Source organism: Channa argus, chromosome 9 (genome assembly GCF_033026475.1).
Source record: "Channa argus isolate prfri chromosome 9, Channa argus male v1.0, whole genome shotgun sequence".
Lineage (NCBI taxonomy): Eukaryota > Metazoa > Chordata > Actinopteri > Anabantiformes > Channidae > Channa > Channa argus.
The window spans coordinates 14,576,403-14,591,890 of NC_090205.1; positions in this window are offsets into that span (position 1 = coordinate 14,576,403).

Below are 15,488 nucleotides of genomic sequence, written 5' to 3' on the forward strand. Positions count from 1 at the left end.
AAACACGCTTTAGCATCCAAGGTTCAATTTCCTCCCTTTAGATCAGCAGAAAGATACTGCGAGTTGTGATTAGTACTGTCACAAATAATTTTGTTTTTTGACTGAATTAACTCTAATTTAACACATCATCTGTTGAACAGGCCACATCCATGTCAATGTGTGTCTATTTTGTGTCTATTTCTCCTGATACCTTATATGCATTACTTTTTCTGTGAGAAGAAACGTGGAAAAACACGAGAAAAATATGCAAAGTCCACACATACAGGGAAGAAACTGTTGTCTATATTGAAACCAAATCTTTTCCACTGAGCAGCCATCTAATATAACATGTACTATAACTTTACTTACTAAGCAACTTAGATTTGATATTTTAAAAGCATGCCAAAGTTGTTCTGCATTTATAGAAGTCATCACAGTGTAGATAAGCACACTGTGCAGAAAGTAAAACTACTTATATTCAGTGATGTGAAACTTACACTGACATACATTGAATGCTTTAAATTCATTATGTGGAGATGTTATTTGCGTAGCATTTTAAATAGCATGTGTCAGCAAGAGCTGAACGATAAACACTGCCTCCTGACAAGTAAATGGGGAGAATGAGTAAACAACTTCAAATAATGTGAGGGGAGGATGAATGTGATGAGATAATGATTAAATTAAAGAAGGATTCATTTAAAAAGAGCTACAAAGGACAGCTCCTTTTTAAATTGCAACCTTACTTAGAGGTGTAACTACATGGACAATACCAAAGTCAAAATATCCCTACATCATTGGAAATCCATTGTGTCTATGGATTGGCCTAGAACTTTCAAGGTGCTCTAACGAGAGGGAGAGGAGCGGTCACATTGATGGCAGAGGGGGCATCAGATTTCCATTATTGACTGCTGCAGATATTGCACTGTAGCGGTGTGTAAATTGGTTCCTGAGGGGTTTTCAGCCCTCTGAGCTGGGGCGAAGAGTGTAGGTTCACCCCCACCCCCATCCTCTGTAAATCGTAGTGGCGGATCGCTTCCAGTCCCCCACTGGCGCCAGGCCCCCTCCTCTGATCAATACCTAATTCCAGCCTGTGCAATCAGCCACTGTTGCCCTGGCAACGCTGATGTCACACAAGTTGAGTGCTTGCTGTTACAACAAATCATTTCCTTTAAGCAAACGTAATTGAGTGTTTGTACAGTAGGCTGTCAACTGAGACTATTTACATCAAACCTGAGCCTGCAGGACATTAGTTATGCCTGTTCTCTCAGGGAAGAGCTCAGCAAAGCTGATGACCTCACAAAGTAGCCTGGAGGGGGTAACTATGGCAACACTGGCTACTTTGGAGCGGTGCAACTCCGGAGAGTATCAGGGTCACAGCAGTGCAAGAGATGGGATGGGGGCAGCTTTCTTTTTGGGAGGGGTGAGCTCAAGCACTTCTAACAAAATTAGTCACTTGTCCTTGTTCCCAGCCAGAAGACACAGGTAGAGAAACATGACTGATGTGCAGCTGTACCGTTGCATATGAGAGGACTGTTAAATCAGTTTGCATTAGTATTTCTATTGGAGCCAAAGACAGTTTAATTTAACAAATTAGCATATTAGAGTGTTTAATAACTTGCCATATTTTCAGTCACATTACTGCACTTAATATACAGTGTTCAGTGTTCTACTACAATGGTTTACAGCTGTCAGAATTATTCTCCAAACAAATGCTGGATAAGTCACTAACAACTGTTGTACTGGATCAGTCCAGTAAAAGTCTTGTTGAACCACTTCAGCTCTTTCAAAAACTAGTCTATACAACTGTTAAAAATATTTTTTTTATAGTCTTATTACTATAATAGTAGCTATACCTGAATCAAAAATATGTTTTTCAACCTTACAAAGACACATTTTTAAACAAATATCCACTTAATCCTCATATGAAAAATCCTAAACCCCATGAAATAACCTGTCAAATCAGAAAATTAGATTTCTTTTAGCATTTCGATTATCTCTCTGCTAAAAGCAATTTTACTGTCATTTATCAAGTTACTGGTTATTTATAACTGGAAGAACAATAATATGTGAGATGTATAACCGTTGACAACTCATAAAGAAAAAAAAGGAAGCTCTAAATGATGGTCATCAATACTTTATTGTTTATGCTCACACAAGACGACTCCTTATTTGTGAATCATGTGTATTTCAAACTAATAAGGCGCACAGTAATGTTTGCTGTACGCCAAGTCCACGATTGCCAAAACAACTTTTATATGCTCCATTCCAAATTAAGCACAACACTGAAATTTATGTAAACTAATTTAGGATTGAAATAAGCTGCAGAAAACACACTTAATTGGTAGCTCTGTACTTTCGCTATGAATTGCACATTGAGTTACACAAAAATAAATTTGCTATAAATTTCCCACAACTTTGCCGTTATTTCATTTGATTTCCGTGTAACATTTGATGACTATAAAACATTTTCTGTTTTCAGCGTGTGTGTGCTTACTCAGGAAGCAGTTGAATGAACGACCTCTAAGTCCTTAAACATTGTTACAGCAGATACAGTTTGAGGGATTCTTGTGTGTTTGCTGCTGTTTTCGTATAGATGAACTCTCCCAAGAGCCTCCATGGCCCCTGATTCAATCAGTGTGTCTCCATGTCTACTGTTTCCTGGCACTGATGTATTACAGAGAGCAAGTGGTGGTGTGTGCCGTCACTGCGTGGATCAAGTTATGTCACAGCCATTTCACAGCGGCTGCGATTTTATTCAGTGGCCGTTCAGAGACGCTGAGGGGTGAAGACATTAGTTTGATCGGCTGGCTGTGATCCCTTTATCTGAATGTGGATTGAGTAAGGCGAGATGAAGGTCGACTGGATTTCTTAGTGCACACATGCGCATGCGCTTACACTCACACACACACACACACACACACACACACACACACACACACACACACACACACACACACACACACACAGACACACACGCACTCACGCACGCACGCACACACACAGAAGAAGAGAGCAAAGGGACTGTAACTAAAGAGAGTGAGTAAAAAAGAGAAAAGACATAGGGTTTAATGTTCTTTTTAACGTGATAAAATGCTTTAGAACCTGTGTTTAGTCAGCAACTTCTCAGGATCTGTTTGTTATTTTTTATTGTTCTTGTGAAGAAAAGACCGCTCCTCTTCTTTACCTGGTCTGTCACAAATATATTCTCTATCGCCTGAGAAATTATAACCTTGTATAAACCTTTATATACCATATACCTTGATTTCTTAGGTGTACCTAATGAAGAGTCCAGTGAGTCTATATTGCCCATACAAAAGTAAATACTGCATGGGGGTGGGGTGGGGTGGTGTACACATAAATAAACACACAATTTGAGTAGTTATACAGATATCAAACATGTGGGATTAAACCAAGTTAAAGTGCCCATGTTTATCAAGAGTGGTAATTTTTGAACAACAATGGAGGTCTACAAAGGGGTCGCCACAGCAGAACATGTTCCGCATGTTGACTTGGCATAAGATTTTATGCTGGATTCCATTCCTGCCGCAACCCCTTCGGACCGGCACCAAGGTGGCCCTTGGTGGCTGGCCGGGGCCACACTTGGGTGGGATTTAAACCCGTGGCCTTCTGCATCCCACCCCAATGCTCTACCACTGATCCCTTAGTACTGTACTATATGACAAAAAAAATTAAAAACATATTTCACCAGAATGCCAGATTTGTTTTAATCAATTTTCCCTTGTCGTGTGCATACTGTATACAGGCTCCTTTCAGGCCAATGAGAGTGTTTTCTGCTTGATAGAATATGGAGCTATTCTAATGCTAATCTGATTGAGACCTTAGTGTACATTTCCATATTACTACCCAAATGTATTCTCCTAGTGGATGCTTTATTCAAGGTGACATTGCCTTCCATACATTATTGCAAGACAATATGCTGAATGTGATTATATGGCACTTATTCAACTGAATACAAACTGAATTAAATGTGACTATTCTTCCCTCGTCAAAGGAAAACAAAAGCTGATGTGCTGCTTTGCATATTCCTTGACACTTCCGGACTAACAGATGAGACGTGATTTAAATAAGAGCTTGCTTTCTTCACCTGTCGACCTCCTGTAAATATTATTTATGACCTAAAACACATCTTTTAATTCCAGATATGTATTTTTTGTGATAGCCAACTGTCAGTTGCCCAGCTCAAGGCACTGACTCGTGCCCATTTTTCAAGACCACAATGAATATTCAATAGATTTAGAAAAGGGTGAAAAAAGGGAAGGGGAGCGTTAACATTAATTAATATCGGTTGTAGTAAAAATGAAAGCTAGACCGGTGCTAATTTCAATAGACAATTAATCATGAGGCTCAGTAATTACACCGGGGAGTTTACAAATGATTTTTTTAAGGGGCCAGAGTAAAGGAAAGGAGATAATCCCCAACCCATCACAATCACTGGCTTCCCACCAATCCCTGCAGAAAGAGCAATTAGAGCAAACAGCAGCAGAGCAGTAATTGTGTACCAGGAGAAGATGAAAGCTGAATCTTAATTGCAGTGAACGAAGATCACTTGCTCTCACACCTGATTGTGCACAGGGAAAAGAATGTGCAGGCCAGAGCAAGTCTGTAACACCTCCAGGTGCCGGAGTAAAAATAACTTAACGGGAGCTCCTGGTGTATGAGGGTGTGTAGTACATGACGTGGGCATCCAGAGTGCCTAGTTCTGTCACACTGAACCTGCCACACATATGCAACTAAATCTCACAGGGTATGTTACCATTATTTCATGTTTCATTAGTTATTTTATTTGGTTCAGATGACTATTGGTGAAAAAGTAAAAAAGGCTTTTTGGAATGCTTATGCTTTGTGGTTCAAAGTAATATACGGTTAATAAATGTATTCTGGCATTGTTAGACACGTGAAACATCGCATTATTGTCTTTTTATCTCAAACCTTTTCCATATGATCACTTTACTGACAGTAAGCAGCCACAGAACACAGAAAGGGAGCATATAGAATTTTCTGTGGTGCTTAGGGTGTTGGGGCCGGTGAATCCCTCACTGCCTGAATGAGTGGTGAATTAATACTAAATCAGCTTTACTTTGAAAAGCTTTTGGTGGGCAAATAACTGACAGAACATTTAGATCCTCAGAACTGACACTATTCTGATAATCTGAGGGTTAAGGTGTATACTAAATGGGCATTATCAACCAAAAGTACATAAAGTACATATTTTTAAAAAGTGCATATTTTTAAAGTAAAATATTAAAAATAAACCTAGTTATTGATCACACTCTTAATTTCTAAATAAAGTTATTGACTTTCTATGACTCCTCACAAAGAATTATTGTTTTGTTTGAACTTACATTTGCATTTTCAGCTAGACATATTTTTTACAATATTATAATGCTGTACACTATTAACAGACTGTAAACAGACAAAAGAAAAACATTGTTGGGACTCATGTACCTCATTAAAATGTTTGTTTTTGATCTCTCTAGACCCCCTCATGTCTTCAAATCAGTTACTTATTATAGAGGAGGCTTTTGAACTGCTGCACTACCCCCTGATGTTTTCTCCATCTAAGACTCATTTTTATAAAATGTGCAACTTGTGTTTGAGTTATTACTTTAAAATGTTTTTGTATTTTGCAGTTGCTTTTCTTTTCTTTTTATTAAACCCCCCAAAATATCTAACTATATTTAAAATTATTGGTGCTCCACATTTGAGTTGCTGATCATGTCAGATGAACTAATTACTAACCTGGTCACTGATCCCAGACCAGCACTTATCCAGAGAATAAATAATTTCAAATACAGGTTGCTGTGTTTGACTGTGTTTATGGTAAATCGCAGGGCCTTGCGTGAAAAAATATGAAGGCAGGTCGTTCTAAAAAGGTGTTGAAATATTGTGCTGTCAGCACATTACCACATCACCTCATGACGTACAGTTGGGGCACACAGCACAACACTCAGCCCTTTACCACTGTGTTGTTCTTGGCTGCCTCCTCTCTTTGACTCAAGTCAGGAATTAGCAGAAGGCATCCAAGAGGAAACCTTTATAGCAATTATGTTAACTGGAGCAATTTTGTTCATAAATACATTCCCTGTTTTTGTTCAAAATATTCATCAGTCTATTCATAAAAGCAATTATCCAGTGACACATCAGCCAGCTAATTATTTAGAACCCTTCTGTTAGATCTTTCTTTGGGAATCTTGAGCCTTGTCTTCATGTTGTGAGACTGGAAAGACATGTGTCCTTACATGTTATGTTTGGAAGGTGTGACTACTCCAGTAAGAGCAGTGTGTCCAACATAGCACTTACACGTGACACCTGGTTTAAAATACAGTTCTAGTGGAAAAGCCAGGCTCAGAAGAAACATCATGATCAACAGTGTTTACCTTTACATTTCTTTAACAACCAGTAGTTTCTATTTATTCCATCAAACTTGTTAGACACATTACGATCTCATAATTTCTTCCTGTAAACATGCAGACAATGAGCACGTTTTTACATTGTGATCTACGTTATTGTTTCTTTTTTGATTCCTTGCATCAACCTATCACCTGACATCCCATTTAGCTCACATGGCTTAAAATATAAATGTTTTCCCTATGCAAAGGAAAATAAATACATATTGAATATTGTTATCTTAATAAATAATACAATTAAATGATTAGATTACAAGACGGTTTATATTTTTATCTGCAATTAAAAGTTTCAATGATATTAGTGTACTTTGTCATTTCACTGAAGCACTGTACATAATTTTATTTCACATCACAGTGTCCATTTTGAAAGCTTAATTAATATAAAATAGTAACTAATCTCTACAATCATTTGCTCAACAGTACCAGTGAACGCATAACAAGAAACCCAAGACTTCTAACAGAGAAATCCACAATTTTCTTCTTCACATGCATGACAAGACTATAACTACAGAAATCCAAACTTTCAGTGGTGTATTTAGACAAGAGCACTTGTCCAGTGCGGTACAACTTGATAATCGTTAAGAAATGAATTAGAGCCAGTGAATGATCAGTGCTGCCTGCAACTCCAGTTTATTGTGTAAGAAGATACAAGGGCAGGAGTGCTAGAGCCTTGTGCTTTAACCCCAGCTTCCCGTGTAACAGTATAGCGTTTCTGTTTAACTTTATAATCAGGGCTTTATTAATGCAATGCTTTTCTTCCGCCTAATAATGAAACAACACAAATAAAATAAATTGTGATCAATGAAGGCGAGCAGAGACAGATGAAGAGTCTGTCACACTGGGGATGATACCAATTTATCTCTTTAATGCATCTCCATGGGGTTCTCTCACTAAAGGATACAGATTACTGAACCCCTTGTCTCAGAGGGAAATGCGTGAGAAGAATCCATATAACACACAGAGATGGAGAGCCCTTCTTTCATTTTGTATCATTCATGCTTCTTGCGACTCGCTACATCAAATGCAAGAATCTAGCAAACATGTTTACAGACATTCAGAGGGGAGGATGTTTCTTTGTAATGAAAACTGCAATATTGTAATATAATTTCCATGGCTGCCGATTTATGTGTTTCTTCAGAAAACTGTTTACCCAAATGATTTGAAGTTTTGTTCAATGAATGATGCTTTATTATAATTAAAGCTGCATGTCATGGTTTTCATATACTGAAAGTCTGTAATGGATCGAGGCATAGCAATCACACGGGACCTCTGTGAAAATGAACCATTCTTAGTAGTTTAATGTGTCTTGCTTCAATTTCATGCACAAATGTTTATGTTACATTTATGTTAGAGGTTGAATGTGCATCCTTCTTGTTTGTTAATATGGGGCAAGTTTTTAATGTAAGTGGTTTTATGACAAGACAAAAACAAACCAGGAAGCTGGTAAGCAGAAGGCATTTTGTTTTTAAAACAACACAAGCAATCAGCAACTTGGGTTTTTTCTGCTTCCTAAAAAGGATGAGCCATAAACAACTGAAGCCATAAACATCTAAAGCTTTGCAGCAGGATAAGAGAAAAAAAATCTTGCATGTGCTAATGAATAAAGACAAGGAAAGGCACACCCCTGCAGTAAATCAGGATTTCCCTGCAGCTCTGCTCACAAACCAGAAGCTAAAAGTCACCAAGGTCACTGTGTTGCGTAAGTAAAAAAACAAAACAAAAAAAAAATACTAATAGCGAAACATTTGAGGTAAGCAGTAAAAATACAGCCATTCTTTGCTCCATGAAGAACATTGCTGTTGTTTGTAAAGTGGAGTCTTTGATCCCAAAACTCTCTATTACATATGAAAAAACTAATAGCGAAACATTTGAGGTAAGCAATAAAAATACAGCCATTCTTTGCTCCATGAACATGTTGTGCAGGGTCCAGCTCACGCAGTGACTTGAAACAAAACTCCCAAGCTACACATTTTGTAAGTGAATTGTTCTCATGTAAAGTCACACTTGAAAAATACAGAAACCACTTTGTATCTCCATATACATGTTTTCGTTCATAGAGATCATACATTTTTTGTGAGCAATGGCATTTCAGGAGGCCCAAGGTCAAATTTAGACTAGGTCATAAATTGAATTGTTTGATGGTCTACATTTGCCTCAATAGCAGGGAGAAGGCCATGCCCATAAAAACGTAAAAGACAGGCCAGCCGGCTGCGGGCTTAGCTGCCATCATTGTTGTCCTGGGGACCACGAGATGCTCCCAGTGGAGATTTCATGGTGAATAAAGATTGTTATGGTTCACCACTGACACTCACAGAGGACTCATGGAGACCGTTACTGCTGGGGCTCAGTCAGTGAAGAAGTCACAATGGCAAAGCTCAAAGCTGGAGCCGTTCCATTGTCAGTGGCGAAAAGGGGCTCGTCACTAACTGAGGGCTGCATTTCTCTTTGCTGAGGGATTCCGGGCAGGCACTAAGGGACAGATAGAGCACCATAACATATATTTATGAAAAGATACAGTTTTAGGTGCTAAAAGATGCCTTTGAGTTTTGGAATTTTACTCTATAGTAACACTGTTCTGTCATTTGGTGGAGTAATAGTCTGATTCCCTAGCCTTGTTGACATTGTCTACAGTACACGCGGTGCAACAAAGCACCCATCACAAATCCCATTTATTAGTACTAAAGATATCAATCTTTAAAAACATTCCCAAAACATTATTTTATTTGGAAAATGATTTAGACATTTCCTGAAAAAACTGGGGACGTTCGTTTTCACAGAAATGAAGTAAAAAAATGAAGTAAAAAATGCTTTTGCTGGACACTTCTTTTATGTGGATTATACACATTTGATGTTCTGGTGAGTATTTATGTCACTAAGTGTTTTTTTCAGGGATTGAGCTGAAATAAAATACATGTTTATTTCCAAATTGTGTGGCCCAATAATATGCTTTTAGTGGTTTTGGACAAGTGGAGATCAGACAAAAAGATAAACAAGAAACTGAAGATACACACAGGTCTTTTTTGTTGGAGAATCTACTGATTGTTCTGATTTATCGCAGTTTTTTAAGGCATTTATGAATTAATACACCAAATCTTGTGAAAAGACTAAAACTTTCTGACTTTGCATCCATGCCTTCACCCACTTCTTTCTATAATACATCTTTTATTTTTTTAGATTAGTAATTTTCAAACAATTACTGTTACTATTTTCAGTAGTGGAATAGTGTGGCTCAATGATGTGACATAGTATAGTACAGTATAGTATAGTATGGCATAGTGTGGCTGAGTCCAACTTAAACGCAAAGTTAAAAACTTACCACAAAAAATACAGCTTAGAAGGTCAAAATCAGTGACATGTGTAACAAAGGTTTAGACCAACAAATGCATCAACAACCTTAAAACAAAGAGGTTCCTCAAAGGTCTAAGACATTTTTAACTGCAGTACATCCCAATAATGCTGCAGCATAGCTAAGGTTTAGAGGGGGCTCCCTAAATCACTGCAGTAGGCAGTTTTCAGTGTTTGCTAATAGCACTTGCTGAGTAGATATTAACACATGAAGAGAGGGTGTATTGGTTGTAGTGAGAGGGGGATTTGGGAATCCCTGGACAGGACCTCCATGTAGGTTTGCCCTGCACAGGCCACACCTCACTCCTCCAGCCACCCACTCCCCTCCTGCTTCACTCAGCTACATCTGCTCCTCATTAACACCATTATAATGAGCATTTGCACCTGAGGTAAATAAAACTCTGGTCTGGCTCTTGGTCTGCCTTCTCACCCTCACATCAACAGATCCAACACTGGCACTCTGTTTGTGAACAGAGCTTGCTGCTGGGGTTTGGATGCCCCCCTTCAGCCTGCATGTTTTTTGTTTCAGAGAGGGCAGTAAACGTGGTCAGTGGAGGAGCTACTGGCTACACATAAAACCCCCACAGGTTCTCCATTCACAGCCATGGCCACAAAGCGGATAATGACTTCCATAAATCTGTCAGGACGGAAGAATAAATGTGCATCGGATACACCGACCGTAATTCAGATGTGGCTCTAAGTAGCTGGAAGAATGATAAGAAATGGTTTTCTCTGGAATTGATCAGACAGTGCAGAAATATTAATGTGTTAAAATCCTGGTAAGAGGCAGCAGTAAGTCTCTGCCCTGGGAACAGCCATTGCCTCTGGTGGTCTGGATTCTGGCCAAGTCCAACTCTTTCTCAGTAATGTGAAGAGGTTAAATGTCCTTTCAAAATTCAGGTAGTTTTTAATGTAGCTTTTTTCCTTTTGTCTTAACAATGAACAGAGCTAGAATTTTTTTTTTTTGGGAAGCAACAGATATTGAACAAAGTCCGATGTCTGCAGCAGCTGTCTCTGCAGAATTACAGCACGTTTTCTGGGAACTAATTAAACATCTTCTCCCTGAACAATTCAACATCTCTTTGTCACTTCATAGTCCAGTCATTAGTCCTAATATATGTTGAAATACATTAAGGCTTAGATAAATGGCATTTAGAATTCTGCACAATTTTATTATTCTAACATTATGATAAATAAGACATCCAAATAAAAATCCTCCCCAAATCTGATTTAGTTGGATGTGAAGCAGTAGGCAACTTTGAACAACGCTGTTTTGACAAATGAACATGACATGCAGGGGGAAAATAATTTGACAGGTGACAAATGTTGAGCAGTGATACAATCTGAAAAGCAGGCCACCTGAAATATGACTCAGTCTATTAAAATCATCCATGGAGGATATTGAATGGTCCTTTAAAGACTTCAAATATCTGATAAGATTTATTTGCGTTTGATCAAACGGTTTATTATGATTACATTTAAGACAAAGGCACTGACTTATTATAGCTGCATTTACTTATTAGCTTGGTGTGTTGTGTGTTTGTGGAAAAATATAAATCTCCTTCTGGAAGGACAACAATTATATAGCAATACCATCCTCAGTCAGTACTATAGGCAACTTTTCAGTTCAGTGCAAAATGCTGTCATCACTCTATGTTGTTCAGATGTTTTATGAAACCTGTGCGAGATTATTAGTGAAGTTATTAACTGGCTTTTCTTCCTAAGCTTAATATAAGTCTAACTAAAATAGTAGCACTCCCCCAATGTGTTTGAGTTAGCTCTGGCTGAGTAAAGGTAGGTTTAATTAAATCTATGAATTACTATGAAATCAAATAGATGATGACATTCTGGTCATTGCAAAAGCATGTTTTTGTTTCTGTATCCTAATAACCAGAACATGTTTGCTCTGCCAGGTGGGAAGTTTCCTGTAGTTGCTGTGTGTCCTCAGCAGTGGGGACATCCAAATTTATTTGCAGACACAAAAGATAGACAAACTTCTGAGAGAGGAAGATGCTTAAATATGCATATAAAACACTCGGAAATCCCTGCAGTGGCTATGTGTGACACAGTGCCTTTCACCTGTACACAAACATTTTATTCTGGCTAACATTAATACTATTGTTTGCTTTTCTTCTTCTTCCTTTGTTGTTACTAACCTAATTTATCTTGTTGTGTCAACATTTGTGTATGACACAAATACAACTTTGTTCTCTCATTAGAAAAACAGAGCTGAATTCCTAAATTACTTTTCTTGCCATATTTTTCTATGCTTTTGTCTTATGCAATGCCAACAAAAGTACAGGAATTACCTCCAAAACAGAAATATGTTTTGTAATTTTACAGTTTGGTGTCATTACCATGTATTTAAACTTTTTATATAACCATAGATTTCCATTTATTTGAAGAAATATTGTTCATGATTTATGACCATATATGTCCATGTTGAGTTCAACAGACCTTTTTTTTTACCATGATTCACAGACTCTATTCCAACACAAACACGGGAGTCATGCACAGTGAAGGTCAGATGTTTTTCATTCTTAGCATGTTAAGAAGCTGCTGCAAATACTCCCAATGTGGTTCAAATTTCAGAATCACATTGCATGTACCATAAATTGAGAACCTTCTTTTTTTGGTATGCATGTCAAATAAAGTTTAAAGTAGAAGAGCTATCTAAATTATATAGGTTGGCTCATTGCTTGAAAAAAAAAAAAGTAGAGTTTTACTGGTGCATGTAGAAACACACAAAAACACAGAAAACACAATTGTAGCTATAATTACTTAGTTTACATTTTTACATTTACTCAACTCTGGGGCTCTCTCAACCAGATACCACTATGGACAACGATACACTTACCTATTCACCCTCAAGCTTCAATTCAGGTAAAAAGATCAAAGGTCTTTTTTCCACAAATTTTTAATTTCCTTCTTGGTTTAGAAACAGTATCATGTTTGGAACATGTTGCGCATATGCATGTTAAATGAATCATCTTGAAAAGTTTTCAGTTTTTTACAAGGAAGAACTTTTGAAAATAGGTAGCACGTGGGTACTTAGTGCTGCTTCTTCCTAAAACAGGGATATAAACTCATACACGCATTTTGATTGGTTACATGTGTTCGTGGCCTAATTATCTTTTATGCATATGGTTTTTCTTTTTCCTTTTTAGTTTCTGTTTTTTCAGAAACCAGTGATTTACTGTTCATGAATTTATGCAACAAGGGAAAGCAGCCAGTTCTGGAGGCCATAACTCACAGGCCAAAAGTCGTCCTTATTTACATTGTATACAATACAAACCTGATTTCTCATTTTGTTCTAAGCCTGGTGTGTAAATCTTTATGAGAATGCATGAAGCCGATAATAGTGCACAACTTTGAACTAGTAGAAAACAGGGAATCTGCAATTCTCCTCTATTAGGGCATTTGCAATAATATAATATGCATGTTTGTTATACTGAAATGAACCACAAACTAATTATGAATTCTTGAATACTGATTGTAGATTTTGGCTGCATATGAACATTGGATTCCCAACATGAATTGCAATATTACTCACTAAAAAGTGATGCAGTTGAATCCCTTAAGTTTTTTATTACGGTTGTTTTGTGTGTATTTCACTGGTGTTGGCACCGCGGAGTGTATAGTGTGGGAGCAATAGTAAAGACACTTTTCTGAGGTTAATGGATGAGCTTAACGTCTCTCTCAACCAAATGTCACTTTTATGGCCGACTTTGGCAGGGAGCCTTTTGTTTCATTAGACTGTGTCTTTATCATTTATGCATTGATGGGAACACAAGGTTTTGGGGTTAGAGACACTTATTCTCTGAATGCTATTTCACTCATTCAGCCACAGGGCAAAGCTAATGGAATCTGCTGATCCCTACTGCTCTAAAAAGGCTTCAGAACAGAAAGACAGCAGCCCAAACTCTGTTTGAGATTCTGTGCACAAATATTGCCAGAAGTAATACATTAAATGTTTTACATTCAAAATATTTGATGGCTATCAATAAACTTCATAACAGCGTTCATAAATCTATAAAAGTATCTTTCAGTTTGTTTGCATTCTCATGAGCAATGAATTCTCGGTTTCCACAGGCTATGAAACTGAAGCGTGGATGTGTTACGTATTTTATATTGATTGGGTGGGCTTATTTAATTCAATTGCTGCATATCCTTACTTGGGGGTGCAGTGAAAATCATTCGAGAATCAATGGTCGGAAGCAAGCAAGACAAAAATAATTGACTGTTTTCAAACTCCTGCAGGCAAGTAGAATAACTAACCAAAACAGCTCCCAGGGATGTCTGAAATTGGTTTTGCAAATCCTTCACATATCCACATATCCAAACCAAGAAAATGGTAATATGGAAATCCATTTTAAACTCTACAGCATGTGTGAAGTTGAATTTCAGTTTTTTGTGTCTTTTTGACACTTGTTTTGTTATACAGTAGGCTGTTGGTCAGTAAAGTCATCCTCAGCTAAAGGAGAGACAGGGTGTGTTGTTTTATCTTGACATGACTGGGGGTGTTCAAACCAGATGTTGTGAGGTGAAGCTCTCCTCCACAGAGCTGCCTCCCTGGGTGCCTGGAGGTCTACTTCCAATCTATTTGCTGTAATTGCCGTCAGAGTGTACACCTTGGAGTCCTCTAATTCCCTCTTTTATTTCAGCCACCATGAGGGAGACCATCTGTCCTCCTGCCTGCACTTCCCCCACCCTTTGGCGTCAGGTCTCTCCCAGTCTGCACAAACACACACACACACACACGCACACACACACACACACACCACACACACACACACACACACACACACACACACGCACATAGACACACAAACATCAACACACCATACCAAGATTTTTGTCTAAAGCTTTGATACACCACAACACTGTCCAAAAGAATCACATGGTTGCAGCAAAGGACAGGAGTGTAGGTTTATGAGGTGCTGCAGAAGGTGACTGTGGTGTTGTCACATAAAAGGCAAAAGTTGTCCGAAAAATGGAAGAAAAGTAACACAGTTTTCTTATTCATTCAGTTCTCTGGAAAATGAGCGCCTTTATCCAGACTCTTAGGTGTTTATTGCTAGAAACAGACTGGCCTTCGTCCCCTTTAAAACTTTGATTATATTGTGATAGTTGCTACATTTCTTGAGTCCTGCCCCCAGGGAAGGCACACTCAAGCTGTTGTTTGTAGTTACCACAGTCTCATGTTTTCTCCTGAGGTGGTCAGATTTAGTTTGAAGGACAATAGCTTTGTTTCAGACCATTGATGACAGCCTTGACCCCAGCTCCTTGGCAGAACAGGTGCCGTGCAGGTGCACAGCTTTACTATCATCCTAACATCTGGCCTTTGTCCACAAGTTGCCCTCAGTATCTCCTGGTTGTGCTCAAACCTAAGGGAAAATACATTTCTGTCTCATTTTTTTTTTAAATAAAGGATTTGAAATGTGAGCTGCAAAGATGTTTCCGCTCAAACAAACAAACAAACGAACGAACAAACAAACAAACAAACGAACGCACAAACAAACAAACAAACAAACAAACAAACAAACAAACAAACAAACAAACAGTAATAACACAAAGAGATGCTAGTAGTAGTCTCCAAAACTGAATAATAAGTGACATTTTCTGCATCTATCTCACTGCATCCACGCTCTCTCACTGCATCTTTGTTTTTGGTTTTCTAGACTCCAGCCAGAGTGTCTGGGGCGCGACTGATTTAAATACCATCCCATCTCATTA